The 19,684-nt window shown below is 35.0% G+C and overlaps 1 long non-coding RNA gene across 1 annotated transcript; it reads right to left on the reverse strand.

The window, feature by feature from the left end:
* Window positions 1-151: 151 nt before the first annotated feature.
* On the reverse strand, window positions 152-6,425 carry LOC135154641 (uncharacterized). Its single transcript, XR_010294014.1, has 3 exons — window positions 6,132-6,425; window positions 5,488-5,544; window positions 152-236 (listed from the first exon to the last, which is right to left on the reverse strand). It is a non-coding gene; the product is annotated as an uncharacterized LOC135154641 (long non-coding RNA).
* Between the last annotated feature and the right edge of the window lie 13,259 nt (window positions 6,426-19,684).

The following is a 19,684-nucleotide window of genomic DNA, read 5'->3' on the forward strand; positions in this document are numbered from 1 at the left end:
CAGGAATAACTGAATCAACTCAAAAGTTGTTATGTCAGTGCATGTGTAATCCTTTTTTTAGGCATACTTGAATCCCCAGATAGAATTTACTATAAAAACAGCACCTTAACTGAATCAGTCTATATTTTTTCATATGAATTATGATTGTAATTTTCCTTTCCAGTTTTTAAGATACCTAACTTTACCAATAAAACAGGGTCTTCAATGCAGATTTCTTTTCCTCCAGTCCAAGATCTCTGTCAAGTTTTACAGATTCAAATATAATCCATTTATACAATAATATAATACCAAGCACTTGTTTACCCTTAATTCATATAATTACCATCTGCCTTTATCTGAAAAGATCTTTTCAACACTTCCGGCAATAACTGAGAGGATCCAAAGTTTTTATATCAGTGAATATAGTATTTTAGGCATACTTGAAGTTATAAATTACCATAAAAACAGCAACTTAACTGAATTGGTCTATATTTCTTCATATGATTGTTCTATTCATTTCCAATTTTTAAGAACCTTTTAGTAAATTCACCAATAAAAACACAGCCTTCAATGCAGTCTAAGATCTTGAAACCCCCAGTTAGAATTTACCATAAAAACACAGCATAACCGAATTTGTCTTTATATTTCTTCATTCATATGATTAAAACTTTCCTTTCCAGTTTCAAAGATCTCCCGATATTCCCAAATAAAACAGGGCCTACAACTAATATTTCTTTTTTCTTCAGTCCAGGATAAGTTTTAAAGATAATCCTTATACAAAATAACACTAGGTAGTAGGTACTTCTTCACCCAATGTTCCTACATTATCATTTGCCAGTAAAACTCAAGAAAATTTCTTTTCAACACCCGAACATCGCTTTTAGAAGTTTTTTCGTCTACACTCCCCTCTACCTAGCCTACAGTAAACAACTCGTTTTAAGGAAGTTCCGCTATACAGAAAACTAGATTGGCTCAGAATATAGCCCTGTACGGGAGTTACGTTGTACTTAGAATGCATGTTGTCGGGAGGGCAACAACTAGATTAGGCTGAGAATGTTACCATGTATGCATTGGAGTAATGTTGTAGAGCGTCGCAAGGGCAAGAGAGCAGACATTGTGACAGTCATGTTCAGTCTGTCTGGAGTACATAGGTCAGTAAGCAATGACCTCATGCTTCAAAGTTGGATATCTTGGTATAGGAGGCATTATAGACAACAACCAAAGTAACCCGGAAGGGAAGACATTTTCAAAAACTCGTGCGAGGGGCAGAGGTTTCGTCTGTGATGTACGGAGAAAGCGAACTTACACGAATGCCGGGAATAAGATTTTGGAAGGATTTTTTTAGACATAAACTGATCCATGATTTCTCTATGACAGTCAACATGATTGTCAATCAATGACTAGGCTAAAAACGTCTTAAGAATCAACATAAATTCTAAACCAAATAATATCGCTATAAACCTTAACCCATGCTTTTGAAGTAAAAAACCCTCCTATGATCCCTTCTCCCAATCTCTCTTCCTTTCTCTCTTTCTCTTTTTTTCTCTCTTTCCTTTTTTTCCTCTTTCTTTCTGCCATGATATAAACTTACTCTACCGATTATAAAATTCAGTTGTAAAACTCTGCACTGCTTAGATGACATAATTTAAAAAAATAACATCAATAAGCACTGCATTGGCTGCAGTTTGAGAAATTGGAACCTTTAACCAAGGTTATTTACTTTAGTTGAACTTAGTATATTAAAAATAATAAATTTAAATCTGATCATTAATTTTCAAAGAATTCATTGTCAGATAACATGAAAGAGCACATACAACACTTGAGACATGTGTGAAAGATGCAACTGAATATCTGACTTTTTTCATAAAGTTTATGGGTAAAGGTTCCAAGAAAAATTACAAATTGAAAAATTCATATCCAAAACTTTTTTAAGGATTTCAGTGAACAGATAAAAATTTTGAGGAAGAGATTGAGTTAATTTCTTTTAAAACCATGATGGTACAATATATAAGGAAATGGAGGATAATGTGGAATTTCACCATAAATATTGTATAGTCTAGTTCAAATATCAATATAAATCTTCCTTTTCATCAATATTTGTCTTTTGGGGCACTAATTGGTTTTCCTTTTTTGTACAATACTTTAAAACTACTTGTTAAGCATGAAATGGGATGATTTTTGTTCATTCATTCAAATAAACATTTATTTTCTTCCATTTTCACGAAATGTCATTTTTTTCAATATAAACTATGAAAATTAATGTCATAAAAGAGTACAAATTACATAACAGATTAGTTAACAGAAGAAGGCAATAATTATTTAATTATTGTAGGATACAATAACTGAATAGATTTCTTAATTGAAATCTAACTGCATAAGAGTAAATCTTATATAATAGATAAACCTATAGGTGTTTGCATGATCAAATCATAACAATTACCAAGAGCAGGAGAGAGATAGAGGGGGTGTAAATCTTATTAAAATTATCATATAATCATTAATCAGAACTCATATTATAAAGTTCACTACAAACTGTTTTCAGATTGGCTGTTAGAATATGACAGTTCAATATAATAATTCACATTATTAATGAATCTTCGTCCAAACTTTTGACAGGCTCTAAGATGTTCTGTATTGATTTGCACAAATGCATTTCAGAAAGTAATGCCTCCCATCACAATAGCCAGGATGTGAAATATCTCTGATTTTTTTTCTATCCATTCATATAATTTCCAATAACAAATCATGATGTATTTTCAAGAATATTTTCACCAACTTCAGGGATGTGAAATATCTTTTTTAAAATTATTCATATTATTTCCAATAACAAATCAAGATGCATTTTCAAAACATATTGTCACCAACTTCAGGTATGTTTTTATATCTATGATATTTTTTTCTATTCATACTGTTTCCACGGGCAAATTAATGGATTAAAACCCAATGCATTTCAATAAAACCTCAGCGGTTGAATTTATCTAGACAGTGAACAATTGCACTATCTCTAATATAGGCCCTCTGACACCTGGACTGCCCAGACAGATCAATTCAACTGACAATATTTTAAAATCAAGACAAGTAACTATTCCAGAAGGAGTCATTTTGAAACCCAATCATAATAAAAGGCTATAAACTTGCAAATCTTGAAAATACATCATTTTTGCAAAGCAATGCAGTTCATTTAAACTCAAAGCACAGCATTTATGTCTTCATGATTTTCTTTTTTCGTTTTTTTCGTTTTTTCCGTTTTTTTTTCAACTTTCTTTCAAGAGTGCATTTTCAATAAATTATAAATCATGCAAGCTTGAGAGTTAGAAAACAGTTAGACTGAGAGTTCTAAATAAAAATTTTTGTATGTTAAACATCTTTTGCATTTTTACATTTATTGAAACAAGTATGACAAAAAAATATATTTTCAAGAATATCTATATTTGTTTCAAAATGAAGATGCAGTTCATTTTAGAGTAAGATTTGTTTCATCATTGAGTATGAATAATAAGTCTGAATTGCATTTCAGTTGATATTTTCCAAATGTATCACCATTGTCAACAGTCAAAAGAAAATAATGAGGAACTTGTTCTTTCTGCATAAAAATATTAATTTTCTCAAAAGACAAATACCCTCTAAACAGACAAACTAACATTGTTGGAAGTGACGCTGAAAAAAATATTGGTTTATGTTTTTTATTTTTAAATTGCTACTCTGTAAGTACATTTTTCAGGATTTCAAGTTATTTCAGTATGAAAAAAGAATGTTTTTATTAAAGGATATGGTTGATTTTATATCAAGTTCTTACATTATCAACTTTCATCATGGAGTAGATAAAGAAGAATCTAAACATATATTATTCTGTATGCACAATGCAAGATTAAAGCTTGAAGGCCAAGCATATTACAAGTACACAATTCAGTGACAATGAAATTTGTTTTGGAGTTATAACACTCAATTACTTCCATCTTACCAATATTATTGTGTTGTTTGCAAAATATTTCATTTATTCATGTAAATACAAGAATATCAAACCCACTTTTGCTCATTTTATGCTTGGTTTGGAAAATATAGAAACAACCAAGAGAATCATTGCTTTTAAACGTAATTTTGGTGACCGTGCATCAAAAAACAATTGAATATTTTGTATACAAAATGAACCATTTATTTGAATTTGTTTAAAATGTATGCTATTTTTTCATTTACAATGTATCTGTGCATGTGATACTCATGTATGGAATGAGTTGAGAAATATAAAAAATCTTGAAAATGAAAAAAAAAAATTATAGGTCAATATATATCCTTCACGAAAATATAAATTATCCTTTAAAATACAATTATGAAAATAGTGTTTTTATATCTTCTATAGATTTACAATTAGTGCTAAAATCAGAAGGGGGCTCATGAGGTAACATGGAGACATTCTCCTGCTAAAACATGTCAATTTTTTATTGAGTGAAAAAAAAAATCAATATTTTATGGAGAGAAAAAAATGATAAGGGTAACCATGCAAACTGTTTGAGATGACTATTTGACCTATCATGGTAATAAAAGTGGTCTTAAAAACATATTAGGACTGTTGCTCACTGCAGGTGGTGAGAAGTCTTCTTTGCACCACTGGCTACTTGCAAGTTGATTCAGCACATTCACTTGATTTTTCTATATACAATATACTTATTCAAATCATAACGTGGATAATATGACTAGATTTATTCCTTTTAATATTTATACATAGTAAAACTTTGTTTAAAATTGTATATAATGTTGTTTACCAGATGAACATTACAGTATTTGTTTAACAGCTAAAACAACCATGCTTAATTTATTGAGAATAAAGTATTAAAATTAAACTTTGATTTTTTTTTAGATATTATACAATTATTGTTTAAACTGTTTAAACAACTACTGTAAGGTTCACATAGTTAACAGCATTGTGTAAATTTCAACCAGTGTCTTTACTGTGTAGGTTTAGTATAAAAGTGAACTGCCTTTAAATGGAATGAAGAAAAGAACTGATATCTTCTTCAAGAAAACACATGACTAATAGTGTTAAGACTTTTATCAAGGTCAACATACTGTTATCTTATGAAGATGTTATACATTCATCATATCAGAAGAAAACTGAAGTATAAGCCAACGTGTAATGTTATCATCGTTATTTAGGATTTTCAACATGTGTGTGCACAGCTGACTGAAGACATTTAGCCAAACCATAAGATTAATCTCTTATGTGATATAAAATGGTATACCTGTTGCACCAGTGCAGTGATGCATTCAACTGCATCACACATACAGATTAATACTCTTTCACAGTTGCTAGCTATTCATGCATCATTTCAAACACTCAAAATCAAATTGAAATATCATTTGAAACATACATATCCCCCTCTCCCGAATACAAATTCCATTCCCTTTCTCACTAGTATCAAAACTCTCTAATGTAATGTTTTATTTCCAATCATCATAAACAAAATATTTCAAGGAAATGAGATGAATTATGGTAAAAATAATGGCACGCACCTTGCATTTTTCTCGCTCCACGATTCGATGTCGTACCCAGGATCGGCTTGTGGGATGCTACAATGAAAGTAGAGAGAGAATAGTAATGCTGGTTAGATTGAGAGATGGAATACTACTGAAGCAAAATACGAGGTGATAGACTCTGACAAAGAATCGCATGACTTAATATTTACAGGCACGTACAAAAACATTGAAGGAGACATTGTGATTTTCTGGCGGGGGTACGTGTAAGAATCTTAAAAAGCTCGACATGCCAGCCACCGGGTGATTATCGGTCATCGAGTACATGCAAGCACGCCGCCCCACGCCAAAGCGTTAGCGTGAGCCATAACCTGCCGTCTGCTTCAGCTAAGCTAGCGAGCGTGCCTCCTTCGTCTAAACATGTACGTTCGATCACGTACGAAATATGACCGAGATCGGGAGAGGGGAAACTCAAGAAAAAAAAAAGTATGAATGAAATGGTATTGGGGGATAGGTGCATCGTGGACATGCATATGAGGATATGACACTGCTTGCACGTGGTGGATCGCTGGTAGACAGCATTACTACGTGCACGAATGTTGGGATTGATTTAAAGATATATTGTATGTTTTCTCCCTCTCCTTTCAAATTGAGTGTGAGAAGAGAGATGTTGGCAACAGTACCTCGCCGGCGCCATGGGGTGCAAACGGGCGAAGTTCAGCACAGGATGCGTCGTGGCCATTTCAACTCTCACTCGCCTTTCGTCTCCCAATAAAAATTCTCTCCTTTCTCAGTGCAGGTTGAAATCGTCGATATTGGCGCCCTGGACATGCTGTATTGTGTTGAGATACTGGACGGTCTTAATTGATGTAAACAAATATATTTACGATCCAGGGCCCGCAAAACTCCTGGTATATCACTTGCGAGCCCGTTAGCGTAGCAGACAAGTTCACAGCCCGTTGAATTTAAGCCGATCTTCCGCGTATGTATATACGGCACATGTGTATTGTTATCAATATATTGCGCTACGTTGGTCGGGGGTACTTGGGATAACATGGTAGCACAGCATTCATGTGATGAAGCATTAGATTCGAACGTGACGTCACGTTGCAACCATGCTTGAGTTTGACCTTCACTTTGACCCGACGCAGAGACTTTGGGATGTCTCTCTCCCTCCCCTAATCCTCTCTCTCTCCACTTCTCTTCCTCCCTTTTCATGTTCTATTACATGAATGCCCTTGAAAATAAAATTAGAATATTTCTGTAGGTTGAAGTTGGGCATCATAGCATTGTTTTCATCATCATTAGTGCTTGGCGGCGTTGATGAAGAGATCTGATGGTGATGATTACTTTGATGACGATGATGATGATGATGATGAAGATGATGATGGTGTGGTGGTTGTGACAGCGGTGTTACAGCAACATTATATTCATGTTCGAGGTAAGTCGGGCTGATTTGATGTTTGCGTGATGTTGGGGAATATTGGTTATCATCAAAGACAAGAGGAAGAAAAAATGAATCGAAATTAAATTTATTTTGGATGTTTGCATTTGCTTTTAAGATTCGCCTTTTAATCACCTAAATGAGGGAAATACTTTGAGTTAATTCCCTGGTTACATAAACCACTGATTAACAAAGAAAATCATTTATACCCAACCGAAGACTCTTGAAAAGAGTGACAGTGTCAACTTACAGCAGTCAGCAAATTTTTCATTTACGTCAACTTACAACCTATTACACCTTTCATATTCATTTCATATAGCAATTTCGATCCATATTCTGAAAAGTATAGTTTTGAATTTCTCCTGTCATCTTCATTGCTGCTCATGATACAGGCCAATCTTTATATATTTTTGGTTTTAATGAATCTCTGTTCTCTCTAATCAATATCATCATTGTATCACGTTCATATTAACATTTAACAAATTAAATCAAATGACTCACAATACTCCTATCATATCTCACCGAAAAATTGGGTGAAATAAAAAGGTACACTGTCATTTTAAGCACGTTGTTTAAGTCCGTCATCCTAACAACAAGATGTTTAATATTAAAAAAATAGGCCTATATTATCATTATTGTTATAACGTTTATAAGACATAGAGGCCTACCAAAAGGTACACCTTTCCACTAGGTTATTTACGCATTCCTGATATACTTATATAGCTGAAATTTACTATAGTTGTTGAACAGTTAAAACAACCATGCTTAATTTATTAAAGATTATATAAAAATTATATTTTGTTTTTTAATTTGAAACACCAAAAAGGTGTTAAACAAGTGAACAGCCTTTTTAAACATCGCTTTACTGTGTAACAACCGGGCTAAATTTATTGAAGATTAAATATTAAAAATCAAACTTTGTTGTTTGAGATGTTAAACAATAATTATTTAAAACTGTTAAACATCTACTGTAAACAGTCTTTATACACTGTAAAATATATTGAGTAAAATTTTTACCAGCACGAGGTTAACTATTTTTCCAACCAATTTGGAGCAGTATTTTACCCAATAACGCATATTGTCAAGTAAGGTTAAAAAAAAAGCAGCAATTACTTTAGAATGGGCAAAATTTTCATCACACTTGATAAATAAAAATGCCCAATGTTGGTTGGATACACGCCAGTAATTAAATGGATCAATCCATACCATGGGTTCAGAGTGGCAAATCTAGAAAGATGTCTATGCTAACGGACATCATAGCGTTATGCTGATCCGTCCAATCAGGTCCCATGTGGTCATTCTAAACCGCAAGTCCGTCCCAACAGCAACTCGATTTGAATATTGAGATTATAAAAAAGGGACTGAAAATCCTCTGAAAATCGGATGTAAGATAAGAAAGTTAGTATTTAAACAAATTAAATATTGTCTATAGGTGTCGTTGATATTCGAATGACAGAACCGATGATGAAAGGTTCCCACTGGAAAAAAAACACAGTGTTCCACATTGCGTTCCACAGTGTGGAACACTATGGAATCACCTTCACACTGTTTGAGCATTTCAACAGTGTGAGTCACATATTCATATAGTCCACTATGTGAGCATTTTTTATGATTTTCCAAGGGATGGGGCACATTTTTCCGAACAAAAAAGCCCTCACTTTCAAAGGGGGGGCACACTTGGGTATAAAAGCTGTATATTTACATTGCAAATTTGATACGGTTCTCAAAAGGGGGCACGGGCCGGCTGTGCCCCCCCCCCCCCGATCCGCCAGTGCTGTGGACACTCACATTGTTGACGTGTCTACAGTGTGAAATTATCCTCACACGGTTAAACTTGAGCATTTTAACAGTGTAGCTAATATTTCCACACAGTCCACACTGTAGACACACTATTATCACACTGTGTGAAAATGTGTTATTTCCAGCATGGTTGGGCCGACACTCACACAATTTGACGTAAACCCCCGTGTGTAAAAACAAAATCTGGATTTTTATATCTGCAAATATCTTTAAAGAAGTTTTTGATTGAATAAGTTACAACAGTGGCGATTTCACACTGTTCAATTTGATTATTTTCAAATTGGCCTTTTGCCAGTGTAACGTTATCTTGAAACTGAAGCAAGATGAAAATGATTGACATCCATGCACAACATATTCAGATGACGATGGTGGTGTTGTTGCATGTTGCCATGGCCATGATGGCGGTGGTGATTATGGTTGCAGTGATATCATAAGGATGGAAATGATAATTTTCATGATGATTATGTTGTTGAGGATGACAATGGTTGAAGTAGTGGTGATGGAGGTGGTGGTGGTAGCAATGGTGGTGGCCAGGCGATGGTGGTGGTGATGATGGTGCTAGTGAAGGTGGTGCTGATAGTAAAGGTGGTGGTGGCAATTGCGGTGGCGATGGTGGTGATGGTGGTGATACCAATTAGGAGGATTATGTTTACATGTATTAAGAGTTTAATTATAATCCTGATCATGGAGGTAATGATTGTCATCACCATCATGACCACCAGAACCATCACCATCATTGTCAGCAGCAGTAGCACCACCAACAGCAGCAGCATCACAATCATCATCATCATTATCATCACCATCCATCATCAACACCATCATCATTCATCATCATCATCACCATCATCATCATCATCATCACCACCACCATCATCATCACATCATCCTCCTTATCATCAAGATGACGATCACGTTCATTATCGTAGAAGTGTTAGTGCTGGTTGTAGTGGCAGTGATAATAGTCATCATCATCATCACCATCATCATCATCATCTCCACCACCATCAACATGATCACCATCATCATCACCATCAACATGATCAACATCATCATCATTATCACCACCACCATCATCATCACATCATCCTCCTTATCATCAAGATGACAATCACGTTCATTATCGTAGAAGTGTGGGTGCTGGTGGTAGTGGCAGTGATAATAGTCATCATCACCATCATCATCACCATTACCATTACCATCATCATCACTATCATCATCACCATCACCATCAAGATGATCAACATCACCAACATCATCAATATCATAATCACCATCACCATCATCATCACATCATCCTCCTTATCATCAAGATGACGATCACGTTCATTATCGTAGAAGTGTGGGTGCTGGTGGTAGTGGCAGTGATAATAGTCATCATCATCATCACCATCATCATCATCACCACCACCACCATCAACATCATCATCATCATCATCACCATCAACATGATCAACATCACCATCATCATCATTTTCACCACCACCATCACCATCATCATCACCATCAACATCATCATCAACACCATCACCACCACCATCACCATCATCATCACATCATCCTCCTTATCATCAAGATGACGATCACGTTCATTATCGTAGAAGTGTTAGTGATTGTGGAAGTGGCAGTGATAATAGTCATCATCATCATCACCATCATCATCACCACCACCATCAACATCATCACCATCAACATCATCACCACCATCATCATCATAATCATCATCATCATCACCACCATCACCACCGCCATCATCACATCATCCTCCTTATCATCAAGATGACGATCACGTTCATTATCGTAGAAGTGTTAGTGCTGGTGGTAGTGGCAGTGATAATAGTCATCATCATCATCATCATCATCATCACCATCATCATCATCATCATCATCATCATCACCACCATCAAGATCATCACCATCATTATCACCATCAACATGATCATCATCATTATCACCACCACCATCACCACCGCCATCATCATCACATCATTCTCCTTATCATCAAGATGACGATCACGTTCATTATCGTAGAAGTGGTAGTGCTGGTGGTGCTGGTGGTAGTGGCAGTGATAATAGTTGTGGTGGTGTGGTAGTGGTGGATGGTGGTGGTGGCGTGTTAGTGGTCGTGACGAGGGTGGTGGTAATGGTAATGTATTGTATTTATTTTCCATTCATAAAAAACATGCAAAATACAAAAAATACATCAGATATAATTACAAAATAAAATATAAAATGAATATATATGAATGTCTGGATTGCCCACATAGAGTGGTAATTATTACTACTCTGTTCTGCCTAGGGGTCCAGAACGTAATAAATGATAGATCAAACTGTCAATGGTAAACAAGCAATTACAAGAATGGCGATGGTAAGAGGGAGTTGAAAGGGGACGAGTCGAGACGTTGATAGTTCAAGAAAAAAGTGATCATTAAATGACGACGACGACGACGACATACTGGCGTATATAGGGGGGGGGGGGGGCTGGTGACACTGGACTCCCCAAAAGCTCCATGAGCAAGAAAATAAAACAAAAGAGAAGAAATGAAAGAAAAATAAAAAGGGTGAAATACTTCCTTTTTAAATATACGGTATATTATTTCAAAAAATCTCTCAGAAAAATTGTGAACTATTTAATATTTTCACTCGCTCGCAACGTTTGTGAAATATTTACCCCATACGCCACGTTTGACGCCTTCAAAATATATAGCTCATTTACGGTGGTTAAAGTGCTGAAGATGTTTATTATTGTGGTGGCCATCAGAGGCGTAATTTTTTTAGGGGGCCAGACATGGCGTATTGGGCTAAGTTTATTAAACGTTTAGAGATAGCTAAGCGAGAGAGCAAAAATGTTGAATTTTTGAAATTAAAAAAATCTGCTTTTGTGATAGATACTGACATAATATTTATAAAACAATATCACATTTCATCCTTTTTTTTTCCTTTCCTCCCCTTTTTTTTTCTTGGTCATGAAAATTTTGGGGGTTCATGGCCCCCAAGCCCTCCCCCCAATCTGTACGTCGGTGGTGGTGATGAAGTGATGTGGGTCTACATACATGGTGATGATGAAGGTTATATGCGGCTGTAAGGAGTACGAGTGTTGGTGGTGAAGGAGATGTTATATAATGATAATTGATGTTGTCATGGAAGTGGTATAGCAGTAAAATAATGTGTGCATAAATAGGAGATAATAACTCTTGATCTTATTTAATTGATAAGAAATGATGCAACCTTAATGCCTTGTTCCGTTACGATCCGTTACGAGTAACATTTCCGTAGCTGATCGCGATTTTGTTTTCTTTTCTATACAATCACGATTGTCAGGACTGACCTTCAAGATCCGAAACGATCTGACACGATTACTCTACGATTTAGACCACTGTAGAAATAAGGTTTCAGGTCGTTATGGTCCGCTATAACTATAGTCCTATATACAATTCTTACCGTTACTCGATAAAATAAATATTAAACAAACAAATCTTCAAAATTATGCGTATCAAGGAAGGAGTAATAATGTATTTTTCCGTCATCACAAACATTCTGAAGTTTCCGATCATCGTCATTCGTCACTCCATTATTTACAAGAAAAATGAGAAAAGGGAAATACGTGTAGGCCTATATACATGATATTGGGCCTGCCGCCTTTTCACCGTTTAATAAATTATCACGAAGATTGTTCGAATATCCTGTTTTCATTATCCGATCCTTAAATAGTATATCTTTCCTGTTGATATTGAGCTACGACTTGTTTCCCCGGATAAGACGGGTTGATTAGCATACATTTAAGCAATTTTTCATTTTTTTAATCAAAATAAAATAGTTTAAATCGCCCATTGATAAAATCACTAAATTGGCCATGTGCCCGTTTCTTCGAATACAAAACCGGTTGAATTGAATATTTCCCGATTTGAAATTCAATTGACAAGCACGAGAGAAGGCGCATTTACATCTAAACGAGGGAACTTGACGTTTTGTTTTTATTTTGGGGGGTTTTGAGATGGATTCATTCATTAATTCCAAGAGATCTTCGGTCTCCTCAAATGGGCAGCTCTCGCTCTCTCGCCAATCGGGCAAAGATGAAATTAATTAGGGCTTGCGTATATACGCGGATCAATCTCTGTTAATTTTGTCTGGTAGAGAAGCAGCATGTGGACGGTTGTTGTATGACCATACAAGCACTGGCACGTAGTCTTGTTGACTAATTTCTGTTTGCTCTTGAAGATTCGAGAGCGTTGACCACTGCGCGGTATATAGCCACTTCTGGTTCATCTCTTCAGCTCTTGTTCACTAATTCTTTAATATATATTATAAGACCTGCATAATTATTTCCGAGACTACAAATATTACATGAGGCCCTAAACTAAAATGACAGTATATAAGTTGTCTTTTATTTACTTATTTATTCACGTTTTGTTTTCACAGGGTAGCCCTTTTAGTTAACAAACTTATTTACAAAGGGGTCCTGCAACACTAAAAAAACACAAGATTGATATTACAGTATATACATAAAATAAAACCATCAACTTTTCTAAATGATTAAAAATCATTAAATGATTTCAATAAAATAACGAACACACATGCAAACGAGGGACGAAGCGACCGAATAAGACACGATAGTGTGCTTGCATTTGACGAATAAAGATTTTTATAATTATACGAGTCTAACCAAAGGTAATATTTTTCCTAGTCACGTCTCCCTTTTTAGAGTGGTGTTTAATTCTACTAAAATCTATTTAATGATGGTGATCTTAACAAATTATCATTATCATAATTATATTCATATATAGACAATTTTTTGTACAGCATGGTGTAGTCCCTATTACAATAAAAATAGTAAAAGGGCAGGGAATAAAACTAGGAGTGAAATGGAATTAATAGACCCCCTCTCACACCCTTACACCATTTGGGAATTCTTAGATACCCCCACACCCTCCCTCTCCTCACTTTTCCTATGTAGGCCTACAGTTGGATTTCTCTCTTACCACCCCACCCCTCCCCCCATGTTCCCTTCACACTCGAGAGAAGTGTAATGAGAATAGCTCATCTCTAGCTACTAATTTGGATTTTTAACTAATTTGTCAGATGTAAGGACCTAATCCATAATTATCCTGTTAATATTTGTTACTTTAATCTTACACTCATTCCGAATGCAATTAATTAATGATGAGTGATGACCATACGATACACATGCATGTCTGTCCCCCGAAGTGCTCTGGGTGCAGAAACACAGGATCAGATACCCCCCCCCCCCCCCCCCGCACACACACACAAGCCCACCCCAAAAGACGCTGTTCTCGCTCTTACAAGCAGTGCTACCCCATGTACAAGTAAGTACATTCTTCTTTGACTTGTAAGATATTTTTCAGCTCTTGCACCCCCATCTATTCCACACGGGCCCTTCTTCGTTTGCTCGTCTGAAAATTTTGTGTCCACTCTGGATGCGCCTGTGATGAAGTTTTATTGAACACGGTCGGATATAATTATGTTTCGACCCGTTTCCTTTTTATATTTCTGTTTATTTGTTCTTCTTCATTGCGTAGGTCAAAGGTCATCCTCTTAATTTATTATTTTATTATTATTATTTATCATAAGCTCATAGAGCTTATGATGCTCCACTCATGTATATATATAATATGAATGATTATACTAATATGAATATTATGTAATGTTGAAAATAATGTATATATATATATATATGAATAAAATCAAATCAAAATCAAACTTCGGCATATTCATGTAGATTAATAAACCCAAAACAGAATATTCTCGTCGCACTATCCAATACAGAGGTACATCTCATTATAATACTCTTCATCATCACATGAATTTATTGGAAAATATCGATGCATTAAAAAAAGGCCTTAAAAACATTTTTCCAGACTACTTGTAATTTTTAGTTCAGATCCCTCATTCTTATACTTTCTTACTTTGTTATCTTGTATATATATTGTAAACACGTTTTTTTTTTCTTACTTTTTCACATTTTGTCAACTTCTTTATCGTATGTCTAATAAGTTTTTTTCCTTTTCCTGTATTATATTTACATGTATATCTATGTAAGGGACCCCTCTGTAAAACAGCGTTGATAACTGAGTAGGGCAATCCCTCCGTCCTTTTAATGATAATTTCTTTGTAGTTGTAAATATATCTATCGTTGTTGTTATTTTTAATTGACGGAAAATAAATACAATACAATACAATGTCGTGTCAAGTCATGTGCATGATATAGGGGCCTATATGCCTTTTTGAACTTGGACGAAGTTATTTTTATATGCTTCATGAAACTCTCAGAATATTTTAAACAGGGCCTATATAGTTCAAAGAAGAAATGTTTTGGCGAAAAAATTATATTGAGTTAGGCCTACACAGACACCAGTATGATATTTAACACGCTTCCTGGCGGATAGGGGCAGGAGTGCATGTCAAGGGCGCGGGGGCTATATTTTTTCAAGTGATACAAATTACTGAACAAAACAAGTCATACTGAAAGAAATCATGAAAAAGTGAGAAACCTGAGCATTATTGATTAAGGGGCATTGCGTCATCAAGATGATTTTTTTTCTCTCAATAAACAATTATTTTTGTTTTCCAATTTTCTGCGGGAGAACAGATACATTCATTCTTCTCTAAACCCTAGAATATATCTATTATCCCCCCGCTGCGCTTACAGTAACATTATAAATCTACAAAAGCCTTATCAGGTGCATAAACGACATATACAAGCCATTTTCCCTATAAATCCATTGGATTTCTGCGACATGCGCTGGAAGGAGAAATTATGCCCCTTTTGTAATTTATTTTTAAAAAATAGCACTGTTTAACTGCCCTATTTGATCTTCATAATTATTACCTGTATTATGGCTATCAGCACACGATTCCGCTCGGTCGCTCCGCTCGCACGCCACTGTCGCTAATCGTATTCCATATTCCTGGATACGCAACTGTTAACTGTCCTGAATCTTCAGGCGAGGAGGAAGATTTCATAAGGCATATAAAGATGAATAAATATTTATTCGTCCTTTGAATAATTATTTTCACTGGCGATGTGTAAGATGTTGATGGATTTTTAACCAATTGACTTCAAAGTGTAGACAAGTTTGTGACAATATCTGACAGATATCCTACATTATCTAAAACAAATTCGACTGTATTGTGATACTTTGATATCTAATTTATAAATATGGGTATCATTTGTTATGTATTTGCATTTAGCTCCTTGTCTGACGAGGAAAGTAAAGTGCATTGACATATCTCACTTAAAGGGAAATGTATTTTGCATTAAAAAGTCAGAGTAGTGCTTTTATGTCAACGCTTTCTTGACACTACTGGAATCAGATGGAAACGGGGTTGCGGAAGGAACTTAAAATAAAAGCGGTTTAGGTGAAGGGGGGTCCAGAAATATGAAAAAGACGACTAGCTTGAGAGATAAATAGGCTACACACATGATAATGGAATGAACTACGAAGAAAAGGATGTTGAATTTTGAGAAATAGTTGTTCCTCCGTGGCGATGGTGTGTACTTAGTCTAAATCGTGACTGCTCATAAGACGCCGTGCACGCAGTCAAACAGGACAACCTACCGACAAAATCCATTGGAAATACGTGTGCATCTGCTAGAAGATGGCAAGCGCTGCGGTGTGCGCAACAAGCGCTGATGTGACATCACGTACTTAGCTGATGGCACATGCACTTGAGTTGCTCCGAGAAGTCGAGATGGTTACGTTAAAATCTATGACGTCAAAGTCAATAGAATACGACAAATATGAATACTACTACCAGCATATGGTGTTTCATCATACATTATTTGTAAGAATGGGAAATATGGGATGTGTTTTTATTTTGCTTTTAACACTGGTATCTAAAATGAATTATAAATATATATATATAGAGAGAGAGAGAGAACAATAATAATGATGATAGTAATAATAACAAATAATGATAATAATAATGATGATGATAATGATAATAATGATGATAATATAATTATCATTATTAACACTTATATACAGCATGTACGTAATGTAAGAAAACAAACAAAAGAAGTCAATATTAAAAAAAAAACACCCTACTATTTCCAATAACAATGTTTTTCATAAATTGTATAACTGAAAAGAAAAGGAGGTTAAAAAAATATAAACATCTCGAGGTATTATAAACTATTGATAAAACTAAAGATTGCATGGGAAATGTTGGGATTTTTTTTGCCCCAGATTAAATACGACCTCTTGTGTCGGTGGCGCAACCCCTGAGGGAAAAAATCGTGGCGCCCTGGACCCTGCTCTTTCGAATGTATACAGGTTTGTGGAAAACATGCAGTTCCATGACAATTGCTCCGGCGACAATTGCTCCGCTGTCAATTCCACAATTCCAAGGTGCATGTCATATGCCTACATGAGTCGATGTAGTACGTAGAATCGTAACTGTCAAAGATCTACAATCTTACATGCACAATCATTTAAAATTTCCTTTTTTTTTAAATACAGTTTATCGATTGCAAACTCAAAGTCACAAGACTTTTTTTATCTCACAAGAGTTGATTTTGTCACAGCTATGTCTGTGCGTATAATAAGTTTGCATTCTGAGGTCCGTCTTATATAGAGTTACGATTGATCCGATCAACCTCAACTCTATGAAAATCCATCAGTGTCATAAATTTTTCTACAAGAAATTTGCCCAATGTCCTTTGTAAACAGTGAGAAGCACACTGAATTTTCAACAACAAAAAAATAATGGACGTATGAATACACATCATATCTAGAAAACATTTTGAACAAAAAGGCCTTTTAGATGTTGACATTGCTGGCTTTCCATAGTTGTGATTGATCGGATCAATCGCAACTCTTTGTAAGACAGGGCCCTTGTCTATTTCTGCATTCAAGCATTGGCCTAAAGTATGATGTAAGTACATAAACTGTGTAGAGTTTGTATTGATTTATTAAGCAAAAGGATTAAGTGTCATCTTTGTCTCCTTAACCACACTCGAATTTCAGTAGCCAAGACGTATATGTATTATGAGCATTATAATGATTTTTTTATAAAAAAAACATGACATCTTTCTTCTTCTTTTTTTTGATTGGCTTCCAAAACATTAACTTATGTTTATTTTTTTTTTCTAATTTTATACTGCAGGGTTGTCCTGTTCAGTTTTGAAAAACTGCTTTACAAAGGCGCCCCGCAGTTAAACACACTAATCATAAACTATTATTAACAATACATCGAGAGTGGATAAATTGGTAATCTAAAAAGTAGATACATGAATAGCACTGTCAAAATGAAAGGCTTTGCATAGTTTTTTTTTTTTTTGGGGGGGGGGGATTTAATATAAACAGGCATGTACAAGTCTGAACATATACAGGGAGAACATTAAACAAACACCAGCTTCAACAAGAAAATCAGTCTGGTTTATATTTTTAACAACCACAGGTGCGGATCTAGCTTTTTATCCAAGAGGGGGGGGGGGGGTTTACGAGAAATTTAACAAGCAAATTTAAAAAAAAGTTTTCACTACCAAAAGCAGGTCTTTTGGGTATAGAGAAATTTGAAAAGCACAAAATAGGGGTAGGTTCCAAAATTTGTTTTAAAGGGGAATCCAGCCTTGGCTATACAATGTTGTGTTGGGAAGGAGAAAAATAAATTAAACAGAATGGTGAAAGTTTGAAAGAAATCGGACAAGCAATAAGAAAGTTATAGCTGCTTTAAAATTGAGATCACTAATACTATGTAGATTTCAAATTGGCAACTGGGTAAGTAAATTATGACAAGGGGCAAGGACAACTTTCCCATAGGCCATGTACTTTATTATGAGGGATTTGTGGTTTTCTCCTAAGTACCCATTCACCTGGGGCAGTAATCTAAATATAACCCAGGTAGTATATTGTTTTATGTCCTCATGAAAGAAAAATATAATTTGAAATAAAACTTTTGGGAAAAATGACATATTAGCCATAGTGTGTATTGGAGTACATGGAAGAGTAGTCCTTGCCTTACATCACTATGACATCCCATATGCGGCCAATTTGAAAAATGACATTTTAGCCAAAATATGTATTGGAGTACATGGAAGACTAGTCCTTGCCATACATCACTATGACATCCTATATGCGGCCAATTTGAAGTCTCCATGGGTATAGTGATTACCAATATTTACAACTTTTAAAAATTCATAACTTTCTTGTTGTTTGTCCAATATTGTTCAAACTTTCACCTATCAACTTGTCTGATTTTTCTTTTCCTCATAAAAAACAATTTTTTTATTTGGGTTGGATTCCCCTTTAATTGGCAGCCCAAAGGGGAGGGGGTTACCCCATTCCAGTTCAGTGGGTTACCCCCCCCCCCCCGTAGATCCGTCACTGAACAAAACAGCGTAAGAATGTGAGAGACATTTATTTCGAGAAAACTACACACGCCCTCACTCTCTGTTACACTGTTACAGCATTGAACTTGAATATGATTTGAAAATTGGGAGGTCTGTTTAAATTTGCCATAAGACCCTACTGCTTTAAGAAGCATTTATATATATATATATAATATAAATATATATATATATATTACGATTATGATATAGCATAATCTAATTGAATTTAAGTTAATTCAACTATAAAAGAGGTATATCTAAAATCATGGCAAACAGTCACGTATGCAAAATCATGGTTTGGACCATGATAGAGGTCAAATTGCTTGTGAGGGATGACCCAATTACAAAAACGTAGTAGAAGTAGTAGAATAATAGTATTCGTCGTCGTTGTCGTTACCGTAATAGCAGTTTTTTTTTAGTTTAGGGAGAGTGACAACACTCATTTTCTTTCAATAATAAATACCGTATGTAAAAACATACAATTGTCATACATTTGGATATAGATATACAAATATAATCATGAAACATAAAGATGAGATTTTTTTTAATAATGAAAGAAAAAGGTGTCCCAAATAGAAGTAGTAGTATTCGTCGTCGTTGTCGAAACCTTAATAGTAGTATTAGTGGTAGAAGTAGAAATATGA

This window comes from Lytechinus pictus, chromosome 7 (genome assembly GCF_037042905.1).
Source record: "Lytechinus pictus isolate F3 Inbred chromosome 7, Lp3.0, whole genome shotgun sequence".
Classification (NCBI taxonomy): Eukaryota; Metazoa; Echinodermata; class Echinoidea; order Temnopleuroida; family Toxopneustidae; genus Lytechinus; species Lytechinus pictus.